Raw genomic sequence first — 8,705 nt, 5'->3', positions numbered from 1 at the left:
GCTTCTCTCTCATCACTCTGTTTATCTAATAGCCAGGCTGTGAAATAGTATGTTGCTGAGAACATCATTCTTCTTTCTGGTGTCAGTAATCATGCAGTTACTTCCAGCTCTCACACAAACATAGCAGTTTCTGCCAAGATGCCTGATCCTCATCTTAACACTGGTATGGTGCCCACATGTGCAGAAGTTGGCCAGTTTATGCACATAAACTCACACACGCACACAGCTGTATATCTGCATTTCCATGCCAGGGGTTGTGTTTTATGTGTTTACATGAGGTTTCATGGACGTAGCAGAGGCTTGGCAGCAGCAATGCATCAGCAGTTTTGAGTAGAATTAGACCAGTTTGCGCAATATTGTCCTTTAGAGTTATAATCCCTATTCATTTCAGGAAGTTTGAACTTCCAGATGGAAAATGCACATTTGTTTGTTTACTTCAAGTTTTTTTTTAAATAAATTATATGAATACTACTACTTGCTAAACTGCTACATTAGGCTAAGAACTGCATCTTAAATGTCTGTCTCTAGTACACTTGCCCTTGCCTAGATCTTGAGCGATCACCTGGAAGGGTAGGAAATGCCCTCTATAATCTGTGCCATTGAAGTTGAGCTTTAATTAATATGTAAAATATAGGTGGCATAAAAAAGGACCTCACATTTGTAGCTTTAAGTCAAGCTATTTTTAAACAAGACACTGATTTTTGGTGGGGTGTTAGCAGGAGCACTTATTAACTCAAATTATGTGCTTCTAGATTAGAGGTGGATGATACATTTCTCATTGTTAGAGGGTCTCCATATTCAGCTCTCTGCACACATAAAATTATTTAAAATCTTTTTTTTAAGTGTCAAACAATGTGAAAGTACGATCCCCATAGAAAGACTGAAGTTGTAAAAACCTGTAATGTATGTATAATAAGAACATAATCACATATCTACTCCATAAATGAATTTTTCCACTTCTTGCCTCATACTGAGGTCAGTAAGAGCAGGATAAAACAACTGTGGTCAAAAAATGTCTGTTTTAAATAGTTCTATTTGAAATCCCATTTTAGAGAGCAAAATAGCTCTTTTACAAGCTTCCTGTTCCTCAAGTCTCAGTCCCTTATTTTTCTTTGTTTTAAGTTACATTTCATTGTTCAACCTTTAAAAAAAAAATAAAAGTAAAAATAGAAAACTTCAGTCTTATTGGATGCCAGTGCCAGTGTTTTCTCAGATGTGGGAGGTTGAGTTATTCTTGTCACTTTCCTAACACTGTGCCTTCAGGGAACAATTACGTTCCTTTTATGTTGTTGTAGCTTATTTCATCACACTCCTCCACTGCTCCTCCCTTTTAACCAGAAACACACACACACATACACGCACGCACACACGCGATAATATGAACACATATGGTCCATTAACTCTACCAGTCTCCCAGGAGCTTCTCTCGGTTCAATTGCAGCCATCAGGCTCATCAGGCAGTGCTGTGGGAATAATATTAACAAAAAAAAGAATTAGCCGTTCCGTCGGCCTCTTTCCCTTCTTTCAACATAGACACACACACACACTCGATCTCAGATCAAAGTATTCCCTTGCTTCTGCACTGTCCATGTTCTGTGTGTCTGTCTGTCTGTCTTTGTGCACTGTTTATTGTTGTCATTATTATCCCAAAGGTTTCATCTTGTGTGTCCAACAGGGCTACATGTGCATGTTTTAGGGCGCGCGAGCACATGGGAATGCAAAATAAAGGCGTCGCTGTAAGGTGTGTTTGGAAGCGTTTCCGTCCTTGTTTATCTATGCGTGCATGAGTGCGCTGCGTATTGGCAGACTTGCTGCTCCCACATCCCTGAGAACGAGGCCAATCAGACTGGATAGACAGTTTATTTCCAAACACTAGCGTCTGGCCTGCTGCCTCACACACATTCCAATACATCCAGACAGACTTTCAGAAGCAGGAATTAAAAGGCATTGGAGTTGTTAAAACATGACATTCCCAAAAAAGGGCTGCTGGGCCCTGAGACTACCCAGAAACATCCCACATGACTTAACCCTGCAGGAATTACAGCATCGCCAGGGTCGCTGATGAAGGTTCTCTCATAGATACACTCCCTCTGCAATCCTTTACTCTCGCTATTTTTGTCCTTCAGCCTCTGTTTAATAATACTATCTCACATATTAAATAATCATCACTTGTAATATATGTTCTTTTGTTTGGTGTAGTCATGTTTTTAGGGGCTTCCTCAAGAGTACCTCTGCAATTGAATGAGGATTTCTGCTCAGAAGTCTGGAGAGTGCATCAGATTTTCTTTTTTAAGTGTCAGATTTGAGATTAGATTCTTAATCCAGTAAGTGATGTGGATGTAACAGCCTCCTTTCATCTCAGAAGTATCAGGCAGTGTGCCAATAGTATAGTAAAAGCAATAATCCCCTAACCCTTTAATTGTCTTCCTTCTGGAACATTTCCAAAAAAGGACATAAGATGGTTTGGTTTGATTTTGACACAGGGAAGTTTTTAAGATATCTGCAGGACTTGTTTCCTAAATTAATTTATGGGCCAGTGATAATTCTATACATCGGTCACAAACCTGGTCAGCCTGCAGTTAAATCTGATGAGGAGAGAAGGATGTACTTTACAGCTTTAAATTGAATGAGTGAATATTGAGCCCACAAGGGAAAGGAGTGGAGTCTCCCACCCTAACTCTCCTTATCAAATGTCAAATAGGCCTCCTGTACCCATGAAAATTTAATATCAATCTGAGAGCAGCTATTTAATTTTGTGGTTAGATTGGGTGCACTAAGATTGCTCCCTTATCAGTTGGTTTAAAACATATGATGGCTTAATCTGCTCAACTTATTTGGTCGCTTGTGGGGCAGTTGCAGAACTATGTCTAATATAGATAAAATCCACCCCCACCCCCCTTCCACCCCAGAAATAGGGTGGGATGTTTTATTAACCACTGTAAAAAACATAAGCTCTATTAGAGTATGATTAATGTTTATTAATTTTTTCAAATGATTTTCTGACATAAAAATCAGTCTTGTGCTTTGAGCCACTCCTTATTTCTTGATATTTTGATATATTCAGTATACTCACTTTTATTCTTCAGCAACCTTGTCCTTTCTCTAAGTAATCTTCACCAATAGTTCTCCAGGCTTCTTGAAGGACACCCAAAGCTCTTCTTTGGATGTTGGAGGTCTTTTGTTTTGTTCTTTCTCAAGAACACATTGCTTCAACAATCGTGAGGACTCTGGGGAGGCCAGTTCATGATTGATAGTGTTCCATTGTGTGTTTTTCTATCCAGGTATGCTTCCTTACTGCAGTAACAGTATGTTTGAGCTCATTGTCATACTGAAAAATGAAGCTGTGGCCGATCGCATCTCACTACATCTTTCTGCAATCACAATTCCATCAGTTTCAACAAGAGGCCCAACACTACTGACTGAAATGCACGGGCATGCACGTTTTACAGATGACAGTGGAGACTCATTGTTGTATTTCTCTTCTGACCTCCACTGTATATACTGGCAATGAGTTTACCCAAAAACTTCAAGTTTGGATTCATCACCTCCCAACACCTGTTGCCAATGATTACAGTTCAGTCTTGTGTCAGTTGCCATACGTCTGCCTTTTCTGCCTTCCTTAAGGAAAATCTTGTTTGTTTCCTTCCTTAAGGAAAACAGGAGATCCACTAAAACCGTTTCTGATGAGTTCTCGCTAAACAGAAAAAATTGATAAACTGAGGGGTCAAATACATCTCTAAGGTCACGTGTCAGGTCATTTCTCAGTTTTTTCCCCTGTTTCTTGCAGTCATGAATTTTAGATCCTCTTCATCTGTTGTCGATAGATTTTTAAGGCCTACCACTTTTTGTTTTCTAATCATCCCGTCTTCTCAAATCTTTGCAGGGCACACTTGTGCTTGAATGATTTCTAGGTCACTGTTGAGTGGCTTAATAAATCTTCTGAAACGAGTCAGGTAAAAGAAGCCAGTGTCCAAGGAAAAACTCTGACAGCCCTTTAGAAAGCCTGGGGTACTATTGCTCAAGTCCACAACAAAGTCAGGCTCCTTGGAAGCAAAATATAAAGAAATGTAGACAGGCTCATGACTTTTGCACAGTGCTGTAAACTTATCAGATATTAATGTCTGCATCAGGCGTTCAAAAACACTGGTGCACAACCACACTCACACACACTTAGAGGAATGTTTGTGAGTGGGAGTTGAGGTCAAACTTCACTATCACGGACTGTGTTGATGTATTCGGTTTCTATACAGGCTGTCTAAGGCAGGCTAGCTGTTTAACAGTGGCTCCATTCATTCTGCTGGAAAATAGGGCCACTGACACTTAAGGGCCTTTGACGCAACTTAAATGATCATTAAAGCATTTTAAAGGGGCCGATCACCTTCCACTCATCTCCTGCGTATGCTTGTGACGTTGCACATACCCACTTTGGGGTGAGGATCATTCAGTGTTGTGATTTGTTTTTTGTTTTTTTAAATAGGAATGATAGGACATTAATATTATTGTTTGTGCACGTGGTCGCTGATGGATAGGTAAATGAATATAAGAAAGTGATCTGCAAACATTATATGCAGATATATGCTAAATGTGCCCGCATTTTATTTGAAAAAATGATTCTTACTCCTATACACCGCTGACTTTTCCAAAGTATCAGTGGAAGTGCATTACAGCGAGAACAATGAAAGGCAGTTTCTCTGAAATACTGTAACATTCTGCCCGACTTTATCCAGATTTATCGTCACCTACTTTACTATAATCACTAAATCCCATTTCAGTTTCAGCACCATAATGATTAGACAAATGTAAAAGTCCGAATAAACTATGAATCCTTTGAATAATTAAAACATTTTCATGCATTTCCATTACAAAAAAGTGGCTATCGAGGGGCTTCCCCAGAAGTGGATTTACTTTACTTTTCCTCCTGGTTTCCTGAGAAACCAAGAGCCTTTTAGACTAAGTAAGGGGTAAACATTAAAATATTCATGTATCAATTAAATCTGTAGAAATTAATCTAATAAATATAACCTGACAAAGCTATTACAGGCTCTTAAATAGTAGAAGTTATTATAAGGATAAATCCTGCAGGGCATTTTATGGCTGCTGATTGCAGTAGTTCTGACAAATGCAAATGTATAGGGCTGGACAAGGAAGTAGTATCACTGACCCTTCTCAGCTATGAATAAATTATTTACTTTAATTTCAGTGTCATACTTTAGAAGTATTGAACTCTTTTTGTCTTAGATAGCTCGCTGCAGTTTTAAGTGATCTTTTGATTCCTTTTTTATGTAGATTAACATTTTCAAATTTGGGGACTGATCTTCAGTCTGCGAGGGTGGGAATATTTCAAACTTAGTCACAAAAAACCCCCAACATTGGTAAGATAAGATAGCCTCTTATGATCTGTCTCTATGACCAATTTAGAAAGTCAGTGGCCCCAACTTGTAGTGAGAGAGAAAGAGACACTTACTGTCAATTTCCGGCGGCTGGGCCTTTACCTGTGGGGCACAGTGGGAACGCTGTGAGGCCGGAAACTGCAAAGATAGCCATAAAGTTCAAGTGGAGTGTAAGCTTGGACACTGGGGTGAAAAAGAAGAGCCCAATGGCCAACTGGTCACCACCGAGGGGTGGGTTTGACTGCTCTGTGGAAATGGAGAATTCTTACAACCACATTCCTTAGGGAGTTTTGTGTTTAGTACTTTGGGTTTATGATACATGCCGACCATTCCTGCCTGACAAGCCTCCAGTTTGAGAACATTAGAGTTTCCTCTCTGCTTTTTGGGTTTCTTCCACTGGCTTTATTTGACATGTGACCTTCAGGGTGCATTGGAGTTGAACATGTTCTTATAGAGAACAATGGATCGCTCTTTCCAAGTTAAGAATGAGCTGCTGCTCAAAGTTGAAGAGCCATATCTTTCGGTCGTGTGCATGTTAGATGCTTATTCCAAGTCCAATTAATGTGAGAGCTGGGAGATGACTGAAAACACGCTGACCAGAGCATATGTATATGTTATTACTCCTCATTGACCCCTAACTTAGGCTTGGATAATTATCTAGGAGACTGAAGAAGTCATGCTTCTCCCACTGAAGAAAAGGCTACTTTTATGCATCAGTCTACTGCTACAGTATCTACTGGCCTTCACATTTTTACAGGCGTGTCCCTATAAATGTTTCAAAAAAATATATTTTTTAATATGGAAGAGCTCATAAAATTGCTTTGCTTGCCCTGGGTAGCAGTGTCTTGTCTGGGGCTCTCTAATTGCTCTGAGTCCACCCCCTGAACTGCAAATCCATTTTTACAGCTTGCATTAGCATACATAATACTGCTCTGTGGACTCAACGAGTCATGCCAATTGAAAAGCAATCATTTTCACAGCAGAGCACTGCCATCGCCACTTTAATTGAGTGTGAGAGTACTTGGGTGTCTATGTGCGTTGCCTTGTATCATGAGACGGGAGATAATTGGTTGTGCAATACAACACAGCAATATGTTGGTAATTCAATGATTAGAGCTGATTGCTTTTGTCTAGTTGTGTCCCATGGGGTGACACGTGTTTATGTTGGCCACATCTTTTCTTACTGTCTGCGCTATATCTGTTACTGCCTCACACACACACTCATTACACTCACCCACTAAAGAGAGAAATATTCCCTCCCAATAATAAATAGAGCCGCATGCTAAAACATGAGCTTGGAGAGTTCATACACTCTGCTATAATAAAGAGCAGAATTGTTCTTTATATGAGTGCCCCACTGTTTAGTGAAAATGAAACCCAATTATCGTATCTTGAGTGGGTCCCCAGAATTTCATGACTGCTCTTCATAAAATTTGTGTACAAACTGCTTGCTTCCATGAGAGCTGTTGATGTTAGAATATCCATAAATAGGGGGGGGGGGGGGGGACTGTTTAGTGAATGTAAATGAATCAAAAGTGGACATTACTAAAGTACTGAGCACTTTTCTCCCAACTATGCAGTCTTTAACTTTCACAAACAAAAACTACTCACAAATTTACACGCACTACTGACTGCCTTATACAGTCTCTTTTTGGCCGAAATGGATAGAATACCGCTGAATGAAGAACGTCTATGATCAATTAATATAATGGGAAGAGTCATTTCCATACAAAGTGGACAAAGGAAAAAGCTCTAATGAAGATCTGTGTTATTATGCGTGCTGGCTAATTTCTCACAGCATCAAGCAAAAGCCTGCAGGGACAAAGTGACTGAATCAAGAGAATGTGTATTAATGGCGAAGGCTGCTAATTGGCCAAACAGAGAGAGGGGACATTAATCTTAAAGGCTATTTTAGACTATTCAAGTCTAAAGCAAACTTGGCACTGCCTAATGGCTAAAATCTAAACTGTGAGTCACAGGGGTACTTAAAGGGCTGCAGGAAGGTTAATCTGTGGAAATACACAATAAAGATTCTCTTTTATCTTTATTTTTTAACCTCTGCACTTTTATTGACTTCATAGTGATGCATTATGCATTTTTTTTAATTCTCACACCTTTATTACAAAATTGCAATTAAAAACCCACAGAATTCAACTGATATTTGTTATTCAGTCATCATATTTACTGAGCTTTAATTTCTTAAAGCTCATACAGTCAGATAGAAAAGAAAAGAAAACAATATGCAATATTTTTTGTTGTTGTTGTTTAAAAATGTAAAGTTTTGTATTGCACAGTGTCTGCTTTCGGTGACCTTTCAGGATTTTAGGGAATGCATGCAACAAAGCTATCACCGATAGTAATAATATAAAAGACAAATATTTATGTTGTGATAGCCGTTGAAAAACTGTAAATCAACTGTAAGTGAAAGTGGGATGTTTGAGTTGCTCAGTCTGACGTTGTGCACTGATTTGACAAGCTTAAAGACTGATGGTGTCTATTGTCTTTGATGAAGCACTGACACTTAGTGGCTGATTGGTGTAACTACACTGTAACTGAGCCGGTAAGATTTCATCCATCAGTCGCAGAGATCTCACCTCAGGCAATCCAAAACTGAATCTAGATGAAACGTACACTGTATAAAATTTAGCTTTTTAAGCCAAATATTGCGATTTAAAGGCAAGTAATAAGAGAGGAGTTATGTCAAATGTACTTGATTTTTGAAGGGCTTTAGAGGATTGACTTATACACGATTACACTAAATTGCTGAATTAAAACAACTTTGATAAGCTTTGTTGATTTTTTTTTTAAAAAGCTACTGAAAAAATTGTGCTTTACTGTTTGCATTAGCCTAAAACTAGTGAACACAGAAAGGGTGGATCAAATGACTACACACTGCTGGAGAAATTAGAGTCACTGATGACTATGCTAATCATACATTCATCCTCCGCACCTGCTGTCACTTATAGTCCTGTACTTCTCTCTTTTTATTTGGAGCAATATTCTTCTTCTTCTTCTCTCGACTGGTCCCTTTAGAGATCACCACAGAGGATTATTTGCCTCCATTTTACCCTATTCCTAGCATGCCCCTCTGTTTCACCAACCCTCTGCATGTCCTCAGCACTACATCCATGCGACTCCTCATAGGTCTTCCGTTTGTCCTCTCCACTCCTCCCTGCCTGCACTCTCTCCTTCACCTGCTTGGATGACCCCAGGTATTTAAACTCATCCACCTTCACTGCCTCTGCTCCTTGCAGCTGTTATACCTGTCTGCCTCATATTGATTACATTTAAAAGCCACTAGCTGGCGCCATTGTC

Source organism: Rhamphochromis longiceps, linkage group LG16 (assembly GCF_057381845.1).
Source record: "Rhamphochromis longiceps isolate RC_006_pf linkage group LG16, R_longiceps_female_GT1.1, whole genome shotgun sequence".
Lineage (NCBI taxonomy): Eukaryota > Metazoa > Chordata > Actinopteri > Cichliformes > Cichlidae > Rhamphochromis > Rhamphochromis longiceps.
This window is presented reverse-complemented; position numbering follows the sequence as displayed.